This window comes from Bombina bombina, chromosome 4 (genome assembly GCF_027579735.1).
Source record: "Bombina bombina isolate aBomBom1 chromosome 4, aBomBom1.pri, whole genome shotgun sequence".
NCBI classification, from domain to species: domain Eukaryota; kingdom Metazoa; phylum Chordata; class Amphibia; order Anura; family Bombinatoridae; genus Bombina; species Bombina bombina.
Window position 1 is genome coordinate 454,726,343 of NC_069502.1, and position 25,656 is coordinate 454,751,998.

Below are 25,656 nucleotides of genomic sequence, written 5' to 3' on the forward strand. Positions count from 1 at the left end.
TGTAGTAGGGCTTGCTTGTTTTAGCGAATTACTATATTTGTGCTATTTCACTTATGATTGCATGTATGCTGTAATCTCTCCACATAATTACAATTTAGTATACAGGAGCATATTACTCTACAGAATCTAATCCTATCAATATTGAGCCCTCCTCACTAAATTCAATTATTCTCAGAGTTTAAACTGTGTAGTTGGGCTTGCTTGTTTTAGCGAATTACTATATTTGTGCTATTTCACTTATGATCCCTCATATGAGCCCTCCTCACTAAATTCAATTTAGCTGCTTGCCTTTATATTAACCCACTAATGCACTTGCCCTGCACAGCTTCACCCAGACAGGACAGGTTAAGGAAGCCTCTTACTATTATCCCGCAGGTTGTATTCCTCTTTGCTTTTTGTTTTGCTTTTCTTTTTTTTTTTCTTTTCTTTTTCTTCTCCCCTAGCAGCTAACTAATGGCAGTTTGCTGAACGTCTATTTTAGTATTACTGTAAACTCATTGCATGGTGCTGCATTGCCTGCGGCCGGGGTGATGCACCATGCACATATTTATACATCCCGCATTTACAGTTAGTAGCGCATAGAAATTTTAGAAAATAAATCTAGTTCGGAATTGAGGTTTCTCATACAAGTTCCCTACTCGTTTTACCCCTGCCTGATCACTATATGACAAGTTCTAAAACTGTCCTTTTTTTTTCTTAGTAGGTCAGCACAGAAAATTTATCATATACAATAGTGTACTCTAGTATTATCTCACCTAGTTGGCACCAACTATTCTAAACTCATCCTATCTTTTTTAACATTATCCATATTTGTGTCAATAACAGATTAAAAACCTGAGGTTCAGTTGAGACCCATAAGTGGTCTCATTAGTTTCATTGTACCTTCCACTGTTTTATCTTGCATGTTGTGGGGTCCAAAAGTGGCCTCTGGAGTTCAGGAGAAGGTCCATAACTCTTTTGACATTTCTTTATGTATTATGTACTTGAATTTATTTCTGTATACCTTGTTTGTATGTCATTTCATAAAACCTCAATAAAAAAAATATAAAAAAAAAAAAAAAAAAAAAAAAAACTTTTCTTCCTTGGTCAAACCTATCACAGACATGACCCCTAAAGAGAATGATCCACTCCATTGGTCACCTACTGCCATTGAGGCCTTTGATAGTCTTAAGACTGCCTTTGCTGCCGCTCCAGTTATGGCTCATCCTAACCCTGTCCTGCCTTTCGTTCTTGAGGTCGATGCGTCTGAGACTGGAGTAGGTGCCCTCTTGTCTCAACGTCCTACGCCTGACGGTTCCTTGCATCTGTGTGGTTTCTTCTCTAAGAAATTGTCTCCAGCGGAGTGCATTTATAAAATTGGCGACAGGGAATTACTGGCCATAATTTTGGCACTCAAGGAATGGAGGCATCTTCTCGAGGGTACTAGCGTGCCAGTGCTCATTCCTACTGATCACAAGAATTTAACTTATCTATCTGAAGCAAAACGTTTGTCGCCCCGACAGGCCAGATGGGTGCTATTTTTGTCTCGATTTAATTATGTGGTCTCCTACCTGCCTGGTAGTAAGAATGTTAGAGCTGATGCCCTCTCTCAACAATTTTCGCCTATGTCCAAGGAGGAGTCTGTACCTACTCCTGTTATACCTCCTGACCATATTTTGGCTACCATACGTACTAATTTGACTTCTCCCTTGGGGGAGGAGATCCTGGCTGCACAAACCAATGCACCGCCTGAGAAACCTAGTGGTAAGTGTTTTGTTCCTGAGAATCTTCGAACTAAACTTTTGCACACTTACCACTATCCTAAAGCCGCAGGTCACCCAGGCAAGAAACAAATGATTTGGTCTGTCACTAGACAATTCAGGTGGCCAGGTCTTCATTCTGATGTTGCTGCGTATGTTGCCTCCTGCTCAGTTTGTGCACAGAATAAGACTCCTCGACGTCTTCCTGTGGGTCTTCTTCACCCTATTTCTAATGGTGAGCGTCCTTGAACACATCTTTCCATGGACTTCATTGTCGAGCTCCCTGTTTCCAATGGCAATACTGTTATCCTTAAGGTGTTTGACAGTTTTTCTAAAATGTCACATTGCATTCCCTTGATGAAGCTGCCTACCGCTCAGGAGCTTGCTTCAATTTTTGCCCGGGAGGTCTTCCATTTACATGGGTTACCCAAGGAGATAGTGTCGGACCGGGGTAGCCAGTTTGTCTCCAGATTTTGGTGTTCCTTTTGTGCTCAAATGGGGATCCAGCTTTCCTTCTCCTCAGCATATCACCCTCAATCCAATGGGGCTGTGGAGCGGTCTAATCAAGCTCTTGAACAGTTCCTCCATTGCTATGTCTCAGATCACCACAATAATTGGTCTGAACTGTTACCTTGGGCAGAGTTTGCTCATAATAGTGCTATTAATGCTTCCTCCAAGTTATCCCCGTTCATGGCGAATTATGGGTTTCAACCATCCTTGTTGCCCGATTCATTCATGTCTCAGGGTATTCCGGCTTTGGAGGAGCATCTCCGGCAACTCCGTTCCACGTGGGTGCAGATTCAGGATTGCCTTCATCGTTCTATGCAGCGCCAAAAGTTCCAGGCTAATCGTAGGCATCTGCCCGCACCTTCCTACCAGGTTGGTGAGAGAGTTTGGCTGTCCTCCCGCAACTTGAACCTTCGTGTGCCTTCCAATAAATTTGCTCCTCGTTATGTTAGTCCTTTTCAAATACTCCGACGGGTTAATCCTGTGGCCTATGCTCTTGACCTTCCTCCTGCTATGCGCATCTCCAATGTTTTTCATGTCTCTCTCTTGAAACCATTGGTTTGTAATCGGTTTACCACTGTGTTGCCTCGTCCCCGTCCTATCTTTGTTGACAACCATGAGGTCAGCAGCATTATTGACTCTCGTATGTCCAGGGGCCGTGTACAGTATTTGGTTCACTGGAGGGGCTACGGTCCGGAGAAGCATTCTTGGGTTCCCTCCTCTGATGTTCATGCTCCCGCCCTCCTCCGTGCCTTCCATGCCCATTTCCCCAATAAGCCTTTTGTCCTCCCGCGGGGAGGGGTCGTTGAGGGGAGGGTATTGTCAGGGTTTTTCCCTGTTGTGTTTGCCATGTGCTGCTGGCAGCCATTTTACTCACCTCTTTCCTGACTTGGTGCATTGTGGGGGATGCTGCTCACTTCCTGCAATTCCTTTTATGGCCAGACTGTTGTGCATCATCCATGTGAGACAGGATGCAGTCTCAGAATTGTGATGTCATCATTTATTATTTAAAGGGCCTCTGTTCAGTATGCTTTGCCTTTGCGTTGTCTGAGACCTGTTTGTGAGAGTTCCTGTGTATTACCTGGCTGCCTGATGTCCTTCCTGGTTCCTGATCCCTGGCTTGTTCCTGATTCTGCTGTTCTCCTTGTTCCTGATTCCGGCTCGTCTGCCTATTCGCTTTGGCTCCTGACTTGGCTTGTCTGACTACCAGCTCTGGTTTTGACCCCTGGCTTGTTATTTGACTTTTGGACATTTTATAATTTTTTGCTATTAATAAAGGTGTGATTATTTTTGCACTTCTCGTCTGATTCCTGGCACCCTGACACTATGAAATAGATCTCCTGTAAGGAAAACCATTGCATTCAATAAGTGATACTCCCTTCATATTCCTCTCACTGTACTCTGAGAGGAACCGGGCTTCAAAATGCTGAGAAGCGCATATCAATGTAGAAATCTTAGCACAAACTTACTTCACCACCTCAATAGGAGGCAAAGTTTGTAAAACTGAATTGTGGGTGTGGTGAGGGGTGTATTTATAGGCATTTTGAGGTTTGGGAAACTTTGCCCCTCCTGGTAGGATTGTATATCCCATACGTCACTAGCTCATGGACTCTTGCCAATTACATGAAAGAAATATACGTTTTCTAAACTTTGTGATAGATCTTCCTAGAAACAGGCTTGCAGGCCTGAATCATAGTGTTAGTCATAGAGGATTCTCTTATTCTGTGATTGAGAACTAAGCGTTCAATTTCCATGCCATCAAGTTTAGAGACTTTAGATCTGCATGGAAAAAGGGACCTTGAGACAGAAGGTCTGGCCTTAGAGGAAGAGGCCACGGCGGGCAACTTGACATTCGGACCAGATCCGCATACCAAATCCTGTGAGGCCACACTGGGGCTATTAGGATTACAAATGACTGTTCCAAATTTATTTTGGAAATCACTCTGGAGAGCAGGATCAGAGGGGGGGGGGGGGATATATAAGCAGGTTGGAGAGACCAGGGTACTTGAGGATCCCTGGACCTTGTAAGGTACCTGGAAAGTTTATTGTTCAAACGAGAGGCCATCAGATCTATTCCTGGTAGGCCCCAGCATTTTACAAACAGATAGAAGACATCTTGGTTGAGAAACCACTTTCCTGGATGTAAGGACTGATGACTGAGGTAATTTTCCTTCCAGTTGTCTACACCTGGGATGTGAATAGCAGTGATGATGCAGGAATTGGTTTCTACCCAAGAAAGGATTTGAGATACTTTCTATCATCCCCCTTGATGATTGACATAAGCTACTGCCATAAAATTTTCTGTCTGAAAACGTAGATAAGGCTCCCTTTTCAATAGAGGCCAAGCCTGAGGGGCCCTGAAGAATGCACAGAGTTCCAAAAATAATCCTCCCGAGGATTCCAAACCCCTTGTGCTGTCAGGGATTCCCAGACAGCTCCCCAAACTGAAAGACTTGCATTTGTGGTGATCACAGACCAGCTAGGATGAGCAAAATAAGCCCCCTGATTAATGAACTGATGATTCAACCACCAAGCCAGAGAGTGACTTGTACTGAAATCTAAAAATATCCTTTGAGATATTTGAGAATAATCCCTGCAACATTGACTCTGCATACAAAGCTGAAGAGGCCTCATGTGAAACCAAGCAAAGGGGATTGCATCTGAGGCTGCAATCATGAGACCCAAAACTTTCTTACCCTGAGTCACTGTAGCAAAAGAGAGAGACTGAAAGTTCAGGCAAGCTGAAACCAATTTCACTCTTCTTTGATCTTTGAGAGTAAGAATAATGGACACTGAATCTACCTGGAAACCGGTGAAAGAGATCCTTGTCTGAGGAATCAAAAAAATCTTTGGCAAATTGATCCTCCAACCATGATTTTTAAGAAACAGCAGCAGTTGTTTGGTGTGAAATTCTGCTAAAGGAATATATGGAGCTTGAACCAAGATATCGTCCAGTTAAGGAAACACTGCAAAACCCCAAATTCTGAACACATACAAAAGGGCACCCAGCACTTTGGTAAATATCATTGGAGCTGTAGCTAGACAAAATGGAAGAACAACAAACTGATAATGTCAATCCAGAAACGCAAACCTCAGAAGCTGGGTGAATAGGAATATGAAGGTAAGCATCCTTTAAATATATTGAGGACATAAACTGACCTTGCTGAACAAAAGGCAGAATAGTCCTGAAAGTTGGAATCCTTACAAATTTGTTTAGAGTCTTTAGATCTAAAACTGGTCTTAAAGCATTCTCCTTCTTCGGAACAATGAAGATATTTGAATAAAATACCATCCCCTGTTCCAGCAAAAGAACTGGCACAATCACCCCTTGATCTGAATCCTATCCGGTAACCCTGAGAAACAATATTCTGAACCCAGGGATCTGGGACAGACTGAAACCTCTTGAAAAAAACTTAATCTGACCCTTGGTAGAATATATAGAATGGGGGCCACACCTTCATGCAGACTTGGAAACTGGGATAGATTTATTACCCTGCTTAACCTTGTTCCAGTTGACAGAGCATCTCCAGTCAGACTGAACTGGGATCACCTTGTTTCTGTGAAGAGTAAAATTTCTGTTCCTTATTTTGATAAAAGGAATGAAAACAACTAGGAGCCTTGAATTTTCCTTTGGACTTCTTGTCCTGAGGGAGAAAAGCACCCTCATCCCCAGTAACAGTAGAAACAATAGAATCTAAATCAGATCCAAAAAGCTTCTTTCCTTGAAAAGAAAGAGCCAACAGTCTAGATTTAGAAATCATGTCAGCATTCCCGGATTTAAGCCACTGGGCCCTCCTGGAAAGAATAGACAGAGACATGCTCTTAATATTAATCTTCATAATATCAAATATAGCATCACCAATAAAAGAATTAGCATGTTTGTGCAAATTCAACAAATTAGAGGTAGCTGGGTCAGAAGAATACAGCTGCGCAAGACTATCCAACCAAGAACAGGCAGCTGCAGAGACCTTCAGAGAAACGAGATTTGGAAGGAGCAATGGACCCTGAGTTAGAAGGTCCTTCCTCAGAGGTAACCTCCAAGGTCTAAGAGATGACCTCTTCACTAGGTCTGCATACCAGATCCTGCAAGGCCAAGCAGGAACTATTAGAATTACCAATGCTCTCTCCTGTTTGATATGAGCAATGACTTGTGGAAGGAGAGCAAACAGAGGAAACAGATATGCCATACTGAAATCCCAAAGAACCACCAGAGCATCTATCAGGGCGGCCTGCAAATCTCTTAACCTTGAACCATACCTTGGAAGTTCTGCCAAGACACTATCAGATCCAACTCCGGCACCCCCCATTTGAGGGTTAACCTGGAGAACACCTCCAGATGGAGAGCCCACTCCCCGGGATGAAAAGTCTGCCTGCTCAGAATGTCTGCTTCCCAGTTGTCCACACCTGGAATGTGGATGGCAAATAGACAGCAATCTTGAGTTTCCGCCCACTGAACAATCTGAGCCACCTCCTTTATGCTTAAGGCCTGGTGGTTGATGAAAGCCACTGAGGTGATATTGTCCGGCTGGAACCTGATAAACCCGGGCTAAGGACAATGGAGGCCAAGCCATTAGAGCATTGTAAATCGCTCTCAACTCCAAGATGTTTATTGGGAGAGTAGACTCTGAGTCCATAGTCCTTGCACCTTAAACGAGTACCAGACTGCTCCCCAGCCCAGCAGGCTGGTGTCCGTGGTCACAATCACCCAGGAAGGTCACCGGAAGCAGGTGCCACCACGGAAGAGAGTCTCCTGTTGACTGATCTAGATCTATCCTCTGAGACAGATCCAAATGGTCCCCATTCCATTGTCTGAGCATGCATAACTGCAGAGCTCTCAAATGGAATCCAGCAAAGGGAATAATGTTCAGGAAGCGACTATCAGACCAATTACCTCCATACATTGAGCCACTGATGGCTGAACAGTAGACTGCAGCGAGAGGCAAGAGGAAAGAATTTTGGATCTTCTGACCTCTGTCAGAATTTTTTTTTCATAGATATGAAATCTATTATGGTCCCTAAAAAAAAAAAAAACCTTATAACTGGAACAAGGGAACTCTTTTCAGATTCACTTTAAATCTGTGGGGACGTAGAAAAAAACAACAAGATTTCTGTATGAGAGTTTGCTTGTTGAAAAGATGGCACCTAAAACAATATGTCATCCAAGTAGGACGCCACTGCAATTCCGCGAGACCTGATCACTGCCCAGAGAGCCCCCAGAACCTTTGAGAAAATTCTGGCAGCTGAGGGAAGGCCAAACGGAAGAGACACAAACTGAAAGTGTTTGTCTAGAAAGGCGAATCTCAGGAACTTGTGATGATCCCTGTGTATGGGGACATGAAGATACACATCCCTCAGGTCTATTGTTGCCATGAACTGATCCTCTTGGACCAAGGGCAGAATGGAATGAATGGTTTTCATTTTGAAGGGTGGTACCCTGAGAAACTTGTTGAGACACTTTAGGTCTAGAATAGGACAAAAAGTTCCCTCTTTTTTTGAGAACCATGAACAGATTGAATAGAATCCTAGACCCTGTTCCCTTACAGGAACTGGAACTATCACTTCCAGGGAAGAAAAGTCCTGGACGCAATTTAAAAATGCCTCTCTTTTTATCTGGTCTGCAGATAATCTTGAGAGGTGGAACCTGCCCCTGAGAGGAAAAGTCTTGAATTCTATTTTGTAACCCTGAGATACTATGTCCACAGCCCAGGGATCTGGGACATCTTGTATCCAAACTTGATAAAACAGAGAAAGTCTGCCCCCAGCTTGATTCGATCCAACATCGGGGGCAAACCCTTCATGCTGATTTAGACTCAGCTGCGGGTTTCTTAGATTGGTTTTCCAAGACGACTTGGATTGTCCCTGCTTGAAAAAGGCAGAGGAAGACTTTCCTTTGAAGTTGCAAAAGGAACGAAAATTACTCTGACGTCCTTTAGGTCTATTCTTCTTGTCTTTTCCACCCGTAATATCAAAAATTATTTCTGCCAGACCAGGTCCAAACAAGGTCTTACCCTTGTAAGGAAGCGCCAGAAGCAACAAAGAGCGCGCTTCCAGAGCCGTTTCCTCAAACACACAAAGAGCTATGCAAACACTGCAGGAACCGCTAACAGAAAAATCAAATTTCCTCTAGCGTTCTTTCAGAGCCGTTGGGATACTAAGAGCTGAAACGTAGCCACTAAACACCCATAAATCATACAGGCACCATTTTTGTACAAATAAAAATTAGCCCCACAAAACTAGTTAACCCCTTCGTGACCAATAAAGAGGAAGCAGTCTCACATACAATTTTTAGTACCTGCACACTGCCATAAGTAACATCCTTACAAAGATATATTATGTCCCAATAAATGTTTTTGCAGAAAAACCTTTAGAGTGCCAGCTCACAAGGCGTGAAAGCACACACACTCCTTACAGAGACCTGAAGAAAAAAAGAAAATTTATGCTTACCTGATAAATTTATTTATTTTTGGATACAATGAGTCCACGGATTTCATCCTTACTTGTGGGATATCGCCTCCTGGTCAGCAGGAGGAGGCAAAGAGCACCACAGCAGAGCTGTATAAATAGCTCCTCCCTTCCCTCCCACTCCAGTCATTCGACCGAAGTTAGGAAGAGAAAGGAAAAGCCAAGGTGCAGAGGTGACTGAAGTTTAACAAAAATAAAGACCTGTCTCTCAAAACAGGGCGGGCCGTGGACTCATCGTATCCAAAAAGAAATAAATTTATCAGGTAATAAATTTTATTTTCTTTTTTAAGATACGATCAGTCCACGGATTTCATCCTTACTTGTGGGATACAATACCAAAGCTATAGTACACGGATGAAAAGGGAGGGACAAGACAGAGAACCTAAACTGAAGGCACCACTGCTTGAAGAACCTTCCTCCCAAACCCAGCCTCAGCCGAGGCAAAAGTATCAAATTTGGAAAATTTGGAAAAAGTGTGAAGAGACGACCAAGTTGCAGCTTTGCAAATCTGTTCAACAGAAGAATCATTTTTAAATTTCTAAAGTTCTTTAAACATCACCGTAGTAAAGAACCACCTAACCGCCACACAGCTCTGCTGAGGCGCCTACCTGCCCCCACAACACACTGACTGCTTGCAGATCCCTAAAAACCGCTTGCCGAAATCAAAACACATGCGGTCTGAAAGAAAACACTTTGCTGTCTGTTGAAAACTGAGCCGGAAGACGGAACCACTAAGTAAACTTGACCGGAACAAATGCACAGCTTCAAAGAAGCGCGCAAAGTAAAACCCCACCACCGTAGACGTCAAAGGGAATTTCACGGTCAAACAGATGCGGCAAAAGAAGTAAAAAATACATCAAATATACTGACTCTAAAACCGCTTGCCGATAAAAATACACAGCCCAAATCGGAGTCTGAAAATTAAGTGAAACTCTAGCGTCAGCCCAAAGCACCAAATAAATAAAAATATCACAGTAGAATAATTCACTAATCCTACATCGTGACTTAGTCCCACCACTTCTTTCTTAAATCAGCTTTGAAATTTCCAGTGGTACACAGTAAATGGGAATAACCTTATGAATGAAATTTTCCCCATTAACTAATAAGGAGTATAAACAGCCACTTCTGAGATAATAAAATATCCCAGAAAAGTAAAAAAGCTGCACATACCTCTATGCTGAGCAACAGCAAGACATTCCCCACATGATCAACAGGTCCCTTTTTCTCCTCTTGTAGTTCTGTGGAGACATACAGGGTCTTAGATAATATCTGCTAAGACCATCACATGCAGGGCAGCACTCAGTTTGGGAGGCGCAGAGAGGCCCTACTCCAGAGGCTAACCAGGAATACGGCTACACCCTGAATAAAATAGCACTCACTGGTACCATTTTAAAAATAATAAACTCTTGATTGAAGAATCTAAACTAACACCTCACTTTACCTCTTCCTACCACTAGCACAGGCAAAGAGAATGACTGGAGTGGGAGGGAAGGGAGGAGCTATTTATACAGCTCTGCTGTGGTGCTCTTTGCCTCCTCCTGCTGACCAGGAGGTGATATCCCACAAGTAAGGATGAAATCCGTGGCCTCATTGTATCTTAAAAAAGAAAGAAAGAACAGAGTAAACCTACTCTGGCTTTCTATACCATGGACAGCAAATATGTTAGGAAAACGAAGCAAGGCCCACCTCACAAAACTTGCTTGTAGCAAAAAGAAATTAAATTATCTTCAGACAACAAAACTTTACCTCCATTGACGAAGGCAAAGAGAATGACTGGGGATTGTGGGAAGGGGAGTGATATTTAACAGCTTTGCTGTTGTGCTCTTTGCCTCCTCCTGCTGGCTAGGAGTGATATTCCCACTAGTAATTTATGACATCATGAACTCTCCATATCTTAGGAAAAAAAGGTGTACAGGAGATTCAGTTTATAGGGAGGAATTAGGGACATATTTTTGCTGCTCCATAATAGCAAAATCAAAATATTGCTAAAAAGAAAGCACCCTGAAAATCAACTCCAGAGGCAAGGGAAAAACGAAAACCCCTAAGTGCAAAGCAAGCTGTTAGACTAGACAGAGAAAAAAAATGGTATTTAAAATTACGGAAAATCACGCCAAAAGACCAAGCGTGCACCCCGACACGCGAATCTCAAAGCATGAATGAGCATAAACCCGAACGCACGAAAAGAAATATGCCAACATGTACAACCCCAATCTAAATAAACTGAGGGCCAATAGAAAAAAAGAAGATAGATCAAGTGCACACCCCAACAGGTGAATCTCAACACGTCAAGAAGTACAAACCCAAATGCGTGAAAAGTAATACGCTGACGTGCGCAAGCCCAATCGCAAAGAAACTAAGAGCGTGCAAATCCGACGAGCATATATCTACGTGGAAAGTCCGGCTCGTGAAAACTAAAATGCAACAAAAAAATTAGAGAGAAAAACAAAAGAAGTAGCAAAAAACTGTCCCAGGGCCATATATTTACAAATATAATTAAAACTTTCAAATATAAAATGCCCATAAACAAAGCCATATGAAATGTATAAAAATGTACCTACCCATAGAAACTTGTCCACTAATACAGTAGACAGCCAAACCAGTACTGAAGCATATCAGCAGAGATAATGGAGATAGGAGCATATCGTCGATCTGTAAAGGGAGGCAGAAGATGAATCCCTGAAACCGAATTGACAGAGGGCCTGTGAGGATTTCCCATGAGGCAAAATCATAGTATCAAAGACCATACTCCAGGTACGTCCCTCCAACAAATCTGAGGGGAACTGGGCCTTACATAGATGAAACACTGAAACATATCAGCAGAGGTAATGGAATAGGAGTATAATGATCTGTAAAGGAAGGCAGAAGAAGAGTGCCTGCAACCGAATTTACAGAGAGCCCATGAAGGATTTCACGTGAAGTGAATACATAGTATCATGAGGCAGTACTCCCTTCCTATTGCACTGACAAACACTGTACTCTGAGGGGAACTGGGCTTCAATATGCTCTGAAGGGCCTTTCTCTGAAGAAATCAAGCACATCGTTATGCTTCAACCACCTCCAACGAAGGCAACATCAAAAACTAAAGTGTGTGTGTGTGGTGGGGTTATAGGCTTTTGAGGTTTGGGAAACTTTGCCTCCTCCTGGTAGGAATGTAGCTTGTGGACTCTCTCCAACTATATGAAAGAAATATATCCTACATGATGATTCATGGACTCACACCATCATATGAAAGAAATTTGTGCTCGCAAAGAGACTGAATGTTAAACACTTTTTTTCCCTTTCTCCTTTAAAAGGGAAGCTGATAAAGGAAGCCTGACGGGGGGGGGTTTGGGGGAGCGGAGCCTACAGCTGTTGCGAAAGGACATGTTTGTGAAGAGCTCCTGATTTTGGCTGGACTTTTGGAAATAATTCTTGCCTTGAGACCTGATTATTATATCAGAGTTTTGAGCAGAGGTGCTCTAAGATACCCCAGGCTAGTTTGTGAGTATATTCTACAAAAAAAGGACCTTCCTATGCTCTTCAGCTAAACCACATGGGGACTCACCGCATGGCAGGGAGACCTGAGTTGTGAATCTGTTTACCTATGATGTTGGGGCTGCCGCACGCCCCCCCCCCCCAGGATCTGGAAGATTCTGGGTTGCTGGCAGTGAAACAACAATATCCAGATGTTTCTGCCTATTATATGCAACTGATAGCCAATAGAAGGTGACTGCAATTTCATGTACTACGGAACCTAACAAGTGGAACATATCAACATGGCGCTGGAAGAGGAAATCTTGCGGCTCATATCCTACAGTTAAAATGTCTCCTAACAGCAGCTTTTGGAACAATATTGTCTCCTAGATTAACTACACTTGGTCAGCAAGACACTCTGATGTGGGTCCCTGCTCAAGATTCCCCTTTAAAATTGATGGTAGGTGAGAGAGAGGAGGAACAGCTAGCTGCAGTGGCTGTAAGTTTCTGCAGCAAACCCTATACTTTTGCCAAGCCAAATTCACCCACTACTACCTTCACAATCCTATAGTCCAAGTAGTGAGGTTTCTTGTGGAGAATGTCATCTGCCCACCGGGACCAAAGGAGCTGATCCTTACAATGGAACTCTGCCTTTATCCGATTGTGCTCTATTATGGGTGATACAAAGCAATTTGATTAGTTTAAGTATATGTGCAGAGAGAGAGAGTGGTGGCGGGTGGAGCCTTAAGAAGGCGCCATCTGGGCGAGACGCAAAGTGTATCGACTAAAATAGGAGAGGAACAGCTTAAGGGAGATTGACTTTACTGACTGGGAAGGTTATAGGGGGTTGGGGGCTAGGCGTAGCCCCTTCCTTTGGATAGCACAGCTATAGCAGGACAATAGAAGAAGGGATGGGCAGTGTAGATAAGCTGCAACTAGCTGATCCTAAATAGGCTAGCACAGGGATTGGCCAGGAGGGGGAGAGGGGGTATGAACAGGAGTTGAGGAAATTAACTGCCTATAAAGATGATTGCACAATGCTTGGAACTCACAATAATTATTTTCTTTTTTCAGAGCAGAGCAGTTTTCTTTGTTGCAGAAATGGCTTCAAGGAACAGGATAATTGCTAAGAAATTGGGAAAGAACTTTGTATACTGAAGTCTCATTCATTGTTACATTTCTAGCTGGTAATGTATAAATAGGTTCTACAGCTTAAAGCTGTGATTTAATAGTGTATTTTATATCTATAATTTAATATCAAATAGATCATTGCATCCTATATAATATTCATGCTAGCATTGATTCAATTTACCACTGTAGAAAGGGTTTTTGTTTTTTATACTCATAAGCTATTTTTAGTTACTGGTAAATGTTTTGAAATTGATTGTGGCCAGATCAGACTCATTATGCTGTACTTGTTGATATATTGAATTGTTAATAGGTATAAAATGCTCTGGTTGATTATTTAGTCAGTGTTTTTACATGTTTGTTTAAAATTAGGAGCCAGTAATAATATTTAGGAGCCAGGCATATCTTCTGGAGCCAGACAGTTAGATTTGTATATAGATATATGGATAATAACCCTTTAGGAGCCGGGGATAAAAATTCTAGGAGCCAGTGGCTCTCAGGCTCCTGGGATTGTTGAGCCCTAATTTAAGTCATATATAACTATTTCGGTTAGATAGCTAAATTATACCTCCTGGAAATTATAGTAGCTTTAATATTTACTAGCTATATGTTATATAAGCCATATTCCAAATTCGTTAAGGTTACTGGCTAATCATAAATTGTTCTATTTAGTAACATTAAATGGTGATATTTTATAGTTAAGTTATTTTGAGGTAAAGTCATTTCCTAATAATAACGTGACCATATCCAGGATACAGGCGATTTAATCGAATATTAATTAATCTAATTAACCTTACTTTATATTATAATTTTTATATGGTAATAATCAATTTATATATATGGTCATAACCAATAGTCTATTTACTGCATACATATAATCACTGTGTTTATAAAAACAACCTGTTCAGAAATAAGCAAATATTTTAATTTGGGATATTTATTTATTTAATTTGATATTTGATAGTAAGCTTGTTGTCATTAATTGCTAAATATCTCAATAGTGTGATTTTGGAGTGCGCTTCTGGAATTATATAACAATTTTCTGGGGTGCACTGCTAAGATTCTACTATATGAATTGGGGGTATTGCTGACAATAATTTTATTGTTGTTATTAATATTCATAATCCATAAATAATCTCATTGGGAGGGCACTCCTAAACTGTACTCATATTTATTGAATACACAGCTGAAATATTCTATTAAGCAAAATTTCTAATGGAGGGGAGAGAACGGGGGTTTAAAGGATAAGGATACAGAACAATCTGATCAGGAATATGATGCAGATGATGAAGTCTCAGCAACAAGGTTGCTGCCGTTATCTAGGCATTTAAAGACAAAATTAGTGGAAAACGCTGAGAAGGCCCTGAATGGGTTATAGGTTTTGCTTTCTATGCACATACAAAAGGGATGATGAGGTATTTGCATTTGATCGCTGATTGTTACATGGATGGCATATGGGGGGTTCTTACAAATTCCCAGAAGTTTTGAGAGAAAAACTAGGGAAGGAGGTAGCCTTAGGAAGGATGGCAGGCCCCCCCCTTTAATGACAAACAGCTAAAGAATTTGATTAAATTATCTTTGGGAGTGGTTACCAAAAAAGAGGCTGGTAAATTCTGAATGATTCAGCGATTATCCTACCCTAAGGGTCAGTCAGTAAATTATGCATCAGTATCCTACCAGCATTTGACCAGGCAGTAAATTTGGTTAGGTTGGCAGGCTGGGTCCTGATTTAGCTAAAGTTGATATGGAATCTGCATTCAGATTACTACCTATAAAGCCAAAAAGTTTTGTTTTGATGGGATGCAAATTTGAGGGCAAGTTTTATATTGACAAATATCTGCCTATGGGGTGCGCTATATCTTGTGTGGATTTTGAAATGTCCAGCACTTTTGCATTGGCTGGTAGAGAGAAGGGCAGGTGAGAGTAGTATCGTGCATTACCTTGATTACTTCATGGTAGTAGGTAGAAAGGGTACAGGAGAATGTGATAGAGTTCTTAATGTACTGCTGAAAATGTTTGTAGAGATGGGGGTTCCAGTGGCAGATGACAAATCATAGTGTCCCTGTTCTAAGTTATTCTTTCTAGGCATTTAGAGTTATTCAGTAATCCCCATTGCAGATTGCCCCAAGATAAGGTTGTGAAGATAAGGGAGGCCATACGGCAGGTGATTTATAAAAGAAGGTATCACTTGGAATATGCAGAAATTACTGAGGCTGTTACATTTTGCATGCAGGGTGATTCCAGTGGGAAGAATCATTAAAAGAAGGTTGGAAGTGAGTACCAGAGGGGTTGTAAAGCCTAGTCACATGATTTGACTGAACAGTCAATAAAAAGGGGATTTAAAAGTATGAGATCATTTCCTAAGTAGTTTTAATAGCATCAGGATTTGGGAGCAGAAGGTGACAGCTAATGAAATCCGGTTATATACAGATGCTGCAGGAAGGGCAGGGTTTGGGGCTTATTTGGATGGCAGAAGATGCGTGGGTAAGTGGCCGCAGGCTTGGCATGAAAAGGGTTGGTGTTACTTGAATCTTTCCCAATTGTGACAGCGATAGAACTATGGGGGAAAGAATTGGCTAACAAAAGCATTTTGTTCCAGTCTGACATAGAGGAGTTGTAATTGTATTAAATAACCTATCAGCATCTTCCCCTCAGGCCATAGCATTCACACAGCCTCTAGTTTTAAAATGTTTAGAGCATAATATAAAGTTATAAACACATACCAGCAGTTAAGAATGTCGTAGCTGATGCTTTATCAAGGTTTAAATGGGAGGCCTTTAGGAAGCTTGCACCCAATGCGGCGCAGAAAGGCAAGGATTGCCCCATTTATCTTTGGCAGATTGGGAGCAATTAGAGGTAATCAATGGTTTGGTCAGACAATCATTGACAACACGGACATGGATATTTTTGGACAATTTGGTATAACCTAGGCACGCAGGTATCAAGAAAGGCAACTTAAGCACTGTAATGGCAGGAATCTCCTTTGCGCAGCTGTTGGAGGAAGTGGATGCGACAAAAAAGATTCCTGGTTAGGAAAAGGGTTAGAGGTTGGTCAGCGGAGAGATTGGAAATCTTAGAAAAAATTTTAAACAAGGTTTGTACTGCTGGTTTTGAGAATACAATTTTTGCGACGATATTTATGCTGGCTTTGGGAAAGCATTGAGGATGGAATGCCTGTAGAATCAGGACTAATATTCATATGAAGATCAGACAGATAGGGAAGGGAAAGGGGCTTGGATAACTTCTAAAGCAACAGGGGGTAAATATGTCCTGTTTCACATGTGAGAGGCTATTTAGGTGTGGCCCCTGCTAAGGGCGTCATGTTCTTTAGGCACAAGAATGGTAGTAGTTTAACCAGGTTCCAGTTCAAAAGGGTTTTTTCATTAGTAGTGGAGAAGCTAGGTTACGTTGTGGTGATAATGTGTTGTTTGGTGTGTCCATTTCAGGTAGAGCCACAAGATTATGGATAATCAGACACTCCTACGTGCACTGGGCAGCTTCACACACAGCTGCAACCAGACAGGGAGCAAACTTAGGTTTTAGTTCTAAAGAAGCAGGAAGTAGGTGGATTGGGAAGAGAGGGATGAAATGAAACCAGTTATTGGGGACAGCACAGATCTCTACGAGAAAGTGGGGTCTACCCGATATCTTAATTATACACCTGGGTGGGAACGACATAGGTTTGGTTCCTTCAATTGAGCTACAGGAGCAGGTAAAATAAATATTCAGCTGGTTCAAGCTAAAATGGGTGGGGACTGAACTAGTCTGGTCTCTGTCTTGGAGGGATAGTGTCACACAGGAAGGATGGACATTGAGTGGTGGTCTGCCGGTAAAAATAACATGCTCGCCTGCTCTTCAAACCTTGTGTTATTTGCTATGTCCTACAACTTCTTAGTCACGTGGGGCCTCCTATTTCTTTACAATGCTGGTGCCTTGATCTGTATGATCGGACAAGAGTAGGAAAAAGGTAAACCAGGCTGTTATGATCTGTTATGATCCAACAAGGGTAGTAAAAAGGTAAATCAGGCTGTTATGATCTGTTATGATCCGACAAGAGTAGGAAAAAGGTAAACCAGGCTGTTATGATCTGACAAGAGTAGGAAAAATGTAAACCAGGCTGTTATGATCTGTTATGATCCGACAAGAGTAGGAAAAGGTAAACCAGGCTGTTATGATCTGTTATGATCCGACAAGAGTAGGAAAAATGTAAACCAGGCTGTTATGATCTGTTATGATCCGACAAGAGTAGGAAAAGGTAAACCAGGCTGTTATGATCTGTTATGATCCAACAAGAGTAGGAAAAATGTAAACCAGGCTGTTATGATCTGTTATGATCCGACAAGAGTAGGAAAATGTAAACCAGGCTGTTATGATCTGTTATGATCCGACAAGAGTAGGAAAAAGATAAATCAGGCTGTAATGATCTGTTATGATCCGACAAGAGTAGGAAAAGGTAAACCAGGCTGTTATGATCTGTTATGATCCGACAAGAGTAGGAAAAGGTAAACCAGGCTGTTATGATCTGTTATGATCCGACAAGAGTAGGAAAAATGTAAACCAGGCTGTTATGATCTGTTATGATCCGACAAGAGTAGGAAAAGGTAAACCAGGCTGTTATGATCTGTTATGATCCGACAAGAGTAGGAAAAAGGTAAATCAGGCTGTTATGATCTGTTATGATCCGAAAAGAGTAGGAAAAATGTAAACCAGGCTATTATGATCTGTTCTGAGGTCTGAGATCTGAGGGCCATCGTAAAGACCCTTACAAGGTAAGAAAAGGTCACTAGGTGTGCTTTGGTTGGCGGCAAGAGGGTCCTCTTTTGGTGGCGGGAAGTGGGCGTCCTGGCACGTGGGTAATGCAGTAATGGGGGGAGGTGTGTAGGGTACGGGGGCGGGGTATTGGTCTGTCGGTCAAACTCACAAGCCCTCCTAGTCTGCAGACCTTTCGGCCCGTTACTAGCAAATTGACGCCCCTGAGTTGCGCGCGGTCACGCTCCTTGGTTACGTGGGGACGCCCAGTTCTCTCGTCATGCTGTTGCATGAATTGTGTTATCAATTCAAATCCAAATTGGATTAAGGATATGTTATTATCCTAGTAGTTGAGGATCGCTCATTTTTCATAATTTAGATTTGAATTTAATAAATGTGACCTTTTCTAACGCCAAATCTGTGTCTGTCATTATTGGTATATGAAAATTGGGTAAAAGGGGTTACCAAACTAAAGGTAAAGTGGGAGCATTTGGGTAGCAGGTACCTGTGAAGATAGTTAAAGTGTAAATCCCTTAGCAAAGTGTATCGACTAAAATAGGAGAGGAACAGCTTAAGGGAGATTGACTTTACTGACTGGGAAGGTTATAGGGGGTTGGGGGCTAGGCGTAGCCCCTTCCTTTGGATAGCACAGCTATAGCAGGACAATAGAAGAAGGGACGGGCAGTGTAGATAAGCTGCAACTAGCTGATCCTAAATAGGCTAGCACAGGGATTGGCCAGGAGGGGGAGAGGGGGTATGAACAGGAGTTGAGGAAATTAACTGCCTATAAAGATGATTGCACAATGCTTGGAACTCACAATAATTATAATTCTTGCCTTGAGACCTGATTATTATATCAGAGTTTTGAGCAGAGGTGCTCTAAGATACCCCAGGCTAGTTTGTGAGTATATTCTACAAAAAAAGGACCTTCCTATGCTCTTCAGCTAAACCACATGGGGACTCACCGCATGGCAGGGAGACCTGAGTTGTGAATCTGTTTACCTATGATGTTGGGGCTGCCGCACGTCCCCCCCCCCCCCCCCAGGATCTGGAAGATTCTGGGTTGCTGGCAGTGAAAAGCGCTGCTTTAACAACAATATCCAGATGTTTCTGCCTATTATATGCAACTGATAGCCAATAGAAGGTGACTGCAATTTCATGTACTACGGAACCTAACAAGTGGAACATATCAAAATGGCGCTGGAAGAGGAAATCTTGCGGCTCATATCCTACAGTTAAAATGTCTCCTAACAGCAGCTTTTGGAACAATATTGTCTCCTAGATTAACTACACTTGGTCAGCAAGACACTCTGATGTGGGTCCCTGCTCAAGATTCCCCTTTAAAATTGATGGTAGGTGAGAGAGAGGAGGAACAGCTAGCTGCAGTGGCTGTAAGTTTCTGCAGCAAACCCTATACTTTTGCCAAGCCAAATTCACCCACTACTACCTTCACAATCCTATAGTCCAAGTAGTGAGGTTTCTTGTGGAGAATGTCATCTGCCCACCGGGACCAAATGAGCTGATCCTTACAATGGAACTCTGCCTTTATCCGATTGTGCTCTATTATGGGTGATACAAAGCAATTTGATTAGTTTAAGTATATGTGCAGAGAGAGAGTGGTGGCGGGTGGAGCCTTAAGAAGGCGCCATCTGGGCGAGACTCGTCCGTTTCCCGGGACCGCCAACAGTTAACTTGGGACAAGAGGAATTGACCCAGGCATTGCAGTCCTGCTTGGACCGGAGCTCTCAGCTTACTTGTCATCGCCGGTCCCTGGCTCTGGATTGCCAAATGGTGTTTGTCGAGTGGGGTAACCTACACACATTCTTCAGTGGCCAATCTGTAAAGTTTGACAGCCCGGCCGATCAGAACTCTTGTAAAGAGACATATAATTACATATGGACGTTATTATTTTTGGAGTTCCCCTAGGACTGAACAACAGTGAGTTAAACAGCAGTATTACAATATTTTAGCCATTATCTGCGACAATGTTAAAATATCAGGACACTAGTATATGTTTGTGGGACTTGTAATATCTACTATGTAAAATCCGCATACGCTAACCACAAGTAGGGCTTATTGTTCTAATTAATCATTCTGGGCAGCTGATGTTCTTGTTACGTGTTATTCTGTACATACTTGAATGTATGACCATACAGGTTCGCAAAGCTCTCTTATACTGCTAAATGTTTATATGTTTACCTATGTACCAAGTTCCTTGAATACTCTGAGCAATTCAACAAGGATACTCTCCCGTGGAGTTTAGCGTATAAATATTAGCGTTTCAGGTTTGCTATCTATGCGATATACCAGTGTAGTTATTAACCTCCATATGTCTAGTAGATGTACTCCATTTTGTGTGGGATCTTGGTTCGAATGCTGTATGTGGGTGCACTCTGAGGAGGCAAAGTATTTGTTACATTTATATGAAGCATTTGATATCCTTGATGTTCTCCCTCAGCTGTTTTAAATTTTGCTAGCTGCCTGCGGCCAAGGTGGCTCTGATTTGCTAACTTATTTCTGATATACCCAATAGAAAGCACTTTTCTTGAGAAAACATCATTTATGCTTACCAGATAAATTCCTTTCCTTCCTGGCAGGGAGAGTCCACAACTTCATTCCTTACTGTTGGGAAATAAAACACCTGGCCACCAGGAGGAGGCAGAGACACCCCAGCCAAAGGCTTAAATACCTCCCCCACTTCCCCTATCCCCCAGTAATTCTGCAGAGGGAACAAGGAAAAAGTAGGAGAAACATCAGGGTATAAAGGTGCCAGAAGAAATAATATAAAAAGGGAGCCGCCCATCAAAAAATAAATTACGTGCAGGGTTGTGGACTCTCCCTGCCAGGAAGGAATTAAATTTATCTGGTAAGCATAAATTATGTTTTCCTTCCATAAGGCAGGGAGAGTCCACGACTTAATTCTTTACTGTTGGGAAAACTATACCCAAGCTCCAGAGGACACTGAATAAATAACGGGAGGGAACAAATAAAAGAGGCAAACCCTATTTTGAGGGCACCACAGCCTGCAAAACTCCCGAAAGCTGCTTCATCCGAAGCAAACACATCAAACTTGTAAAATTTAGAAAAAATGTGAAAGGAGGACCAGGTACTCGCCTTACAAATCTGATCCATAGAGGCTTCGTTCTTAAAAGCCCAGGAGGAAGTCACAGCTCTAGAGGAATGAGCCGTAATCCTCTCAGGAGGCTGTTGCCCCACTGTCTCATAAGCTAAGCGGATGACACTCCTCAACCAGAAAGATATGGAAGTCGTAGTAGCCTTCTGCCCCTTACATTTCCCTGTATAAATAACAAACAAAGAGGAAGATTGTCTGAATTCCTTAGTAGCCTGAAGATAGAACTTCAAGGCACGAACCACATCCAGATTGTGAAGCAAGCGCTCCTTAGCTGAAGGATTTGGACACAAGGAAGGAACAACAATTTCTTGATTAATGTTACGGTCCAACACCACCTTAGGGAGGAACCCTAATGTAGTACATAAAACCGCCTTATCAGCATGGAAAACAAGATAAGGGGAGTCACATTGTAAAGCAGAAATCTCAGAAACTCTGCACGCAGAGGCAATAGCCAGCAAAAAAAGAACCTTCCAAGATAACAATTTAATGTCAGCAGTATGCATAGGCTCAAACGGAACCTGCTGTAAAACACTAAGAACAAGATTTACGCTCCAAGGCGAAGCCCCAGATCTGAACACAGGTCTGATCCCAGTCAGAGCCTTAACAAAGGACTGCACATCCGGAAGCTCAGCCAATCTCTTGTGCAGTAACACCGACAGGGCCGATATCTGTCCCTTCAGGGAACTATCATATAGACCCTTCTCCAGTCCATCCTGGAGAAAAGATACAATTCTGACAACCTTAAAATTATGCCAGGAAAAGCCACGCTCTACACACCAGTAAAAGTAAGTCCTCCACACTTTATGGTAGATACGACAAATAACTGTCAACAGTATGCATAGGCTCAAACGGAGCCTGCTGTAAAACACTAAGAACAAGATTTAGGCTCCAAGGCGGAGCCCCAGATCTAAACACAGGTCTGATCCTAGTCAGAGCCTTAACAAAGGACTGCACATCTGGAAGCTCAGCCAATCTCTTGTGCAGTAACACCGACAGGGACGATATCTGTCCCTTCAGGGAACTATCATATAGACCCTTTTCCAGTCCATCCTGGAGAAAAGATAAAATTCTGGCAACCTTAACATTATGCCAGGAAAAGCCACGCTCTTCACACCAGTAAAAGTAAGTCCTCCACACTTTATGGTAGATACAATGAGAAACTGGCTTACAAGCTTGAACCAGAGTGTCGATAACACTCTCAGAGAACCCTCTCTTGACTAAGACTAAGCGTTCAATCTCCACGTAATCAGCCTCAGAGAATCTGGATTTTGATAAACGAAGGGACCCTGTATCAGCAGATCTCTGCAACAAGGTAACCTCCACTGAGGAGATGAGGACATTCCCACCAGATCCGCAAATCACGTCCTTCGCGGCCATGATGGAGCAATCAGAATCACTGATGCTCACTCCTGCTTGATGTGAGCCACCACACGAGGGAGAAGCGGTAATGGAGGAAATAAAAATATGAGTCTGAACCTCCATAGTACTGATAGGGCATCTATCAATTCTGCCTGAGGATCCCTTGACCCTGGGTAGCTTGGTAATAAGGCGGGATGCCATAAGATCTATTTCTGTCATCCCCAACTCGCTGCAAATCTCTGCAAACACCTCAGGGTGGAGAGACCATTCCCCTGGGTGAAAAGATTGCCTGCTGAGAAAGTCCGCTTTCCAGTTGTCCACACCCGGAATGTGGATCACTGACAGCGTACATCTGTGAGTCTCCACCCACTCTAGTATCTGAGATGCTTCTCTTATCGCCAAGGAACTTCTCGTTCCCCCCTGATGGTTGATGTAGGCAACCAAGGTTATATTGTCTGATTGGAATCTGATAAACTGGGACAAACCGAGTAGGGGCCAAGCCTTCAAGGCATTGAAGATTGCCCAGAGTTCCAAAATATTTATCGGAAGGGAGGACTCCTCCTGAGTCCACAGACCTTGTTCCTTCTTGGCACCCCAAACGGCTCCCCAGCCGGAAAGGCTTGCGTCCGTAGTCACAATCTCCCAGGACGGTCTCAAAAAGCACGTGCCTTGGGACAGATGATCTGGACAGAGCCACCAAGAGGGCGAGTCTCTCGACAGGTTGTCCAGCACGTTCTGTCGAGACAGATCTGAATGGTCGCCATTCCATTGTCTCCGCATGCATAGTTGTAAGGGTCTGAGATGGAATCTGGCAAAAGGAATGATGTCCATACAGGACACCATGAATCCGATCACCTCCATACACTGAGAGTTTCAAGGAGGCCTGGAGGGCAAGACATGCAGAAGTTAGCTTGCAACGTCTCGGATCTGTAAGAAACATTCTCATGGATATGGAGTCTATAATTGTCCCCAGGTACCCTTGTACTTGGAATAAGAGAACTCTTTTCAAAGTTTATCTTCCATCCATGTGATCAAAGAAGATTGAGAAGGAACTCTGAATGTTCTTCCGCTAGACAAAAAGATGGGGCCTGTACCAATATATAGTCCAGGTAAGGCGCTACTGTAATACCTTGTGTTCTGGCAATGGCTATATCCTATCCTATATCCTTGGAGCAGTAGCTAGGCCAAACGGAAGAGCTATGAACTGGAAGTGCTGGTCCAGAAAGGCAAACCGTAGGAACTGAAAATGTTCCCTGTGTATCGGGACGCGAAGGTATGCATCCTTCAGGTCTATTGTGGTCATAAACTGTCCTTGATGGTACTTACGAGAAGTAAAGCACTTGAGAAGTGCTACAACGACTTTCTGGAGCATTAACAGCTGTCCAGGTAGCTGGTCTCTCGTCCTCAAAATGAGCTCCTAGTGCTGTGTACGGTCTGCAGCAATTTGCAGCTTGAACCCTATCACCTGCTCCTTTCTCTCGCTGTATAATGTGAGAGGTGCCCAAACCAGGTGGGCTGGTAGCTATGATCGGATATCAAGTGTTTGTTAAAATAACGATTCCTAAAAAATGTATCACTCAGCCGTGATCAGTTATGGTAAAAACAAATGTTTATTTCATAAGCATATATCACAACGCGTTTCCCGGTCTACCTTGACCGCTTCCTCAGGTGAATAAACCATAACTAAACTATACAGCTTTATATTTGCTCAACTCGGCGTTCAAGCCAAATTACAGCGCATGCGTGCAGGAGTATACAATCCCCATAGTAAACAGGTGTGTGTACTGCCCTCAGGCCGATTGGTCATCGGAGTGAAATAACAGACCAACCACAGAGTACTGTGCTGACACACCTCTAGTGTATGTGTAAGCGTATAAACTTTAATTTCTGGTGTGCAGTTTTCTGGGGCGAATCTGGTGTTCTATGGCCGTTTTATAGATGACCTGATCTTTATCTGGGAAGGTTCAGAGGATAAGGCCCTAGACTTTATTAAATCATTGAATGAAAATAACATGGGACTTAAGTTTACTCACAATATTAATATAGATCGTATTGAATTTTTGGACTTGGTACTATATTGGGACCAAGTAGGTCATATAGTGACCAAAACCCACTTTAAAACAGTGGATACAAATAGTTACTTGAATTATAAAAGCAATCATTATAAGGCATGGAAGAGAAATATTCCATACAATCAGTTTTCTAGAATTCGTAGAAATTGTACTAATTTAACTCTATATGACGAACAAGCAGGTATCCTAAAAAAGAGATTCTTTGAAAGGAATTATCCTGGGGACCTAATAGAGGAGAGCTATTTAAAGGCTAGAAATAAAAATAGATCTGAATTCTTCAAAACTACAAAAGAAAATGAAAACTTAGAATGTAAAAATTTAGATGAGATAGACACGAATAAGAACAAAGTAAACAAAAATAACAATCTGAGATTTATAACTAAATACACCTCAAACCATGATAAAATTAAGAGAATTGTTCGCAAGCATTGGAACATTCTACTGAATGATCCGGTATTAAGGAACATTTTAGATGAAAACCCCACATGTACGTTTAAAAGAGCACCTACTCTAAAAAATAAACTTGCCCCTAGTAAAATAGTGATGAAGAAATTTGGAAAAAATGGTGAACATAAGATAAAAAATTGGCTGTCCAATAAGAAAGGGTTCTTTAAATGTAATAGAGCTAATTGTGGGCTTTGTGATTTTACAAAGGGAGATAAGTATAAGTTTATGTCTTTTTCTACGAAAGAAGAATTTGAGATAAAAACTTATTTTTCATGCGATTCCTCTTTCGTAATATACTTACTGGAATGCAAGTGTGGCTTACAATATATAGGGAGAACATCTAGACCCCTGAAAAAAAGATGGGGTGAACACATGAGAAATGTGAAAAAATCGTGTATTAAACATAGTGTCTCTAGACATGGAGTTTGTTGTCATGAGGGGCAGACAGATCTATATAGTATTTTTCCTATTGAACAAATCCCATCCAAATGGGGTAGAAATAGATTAATGGACTTAAGACAAAGAGAGACGTACTGGATTTGGAAACTTAAAACATTAAATCCATATGGTCTGAATGAGAATCTTGATATGGCGGCATTTAACTAGG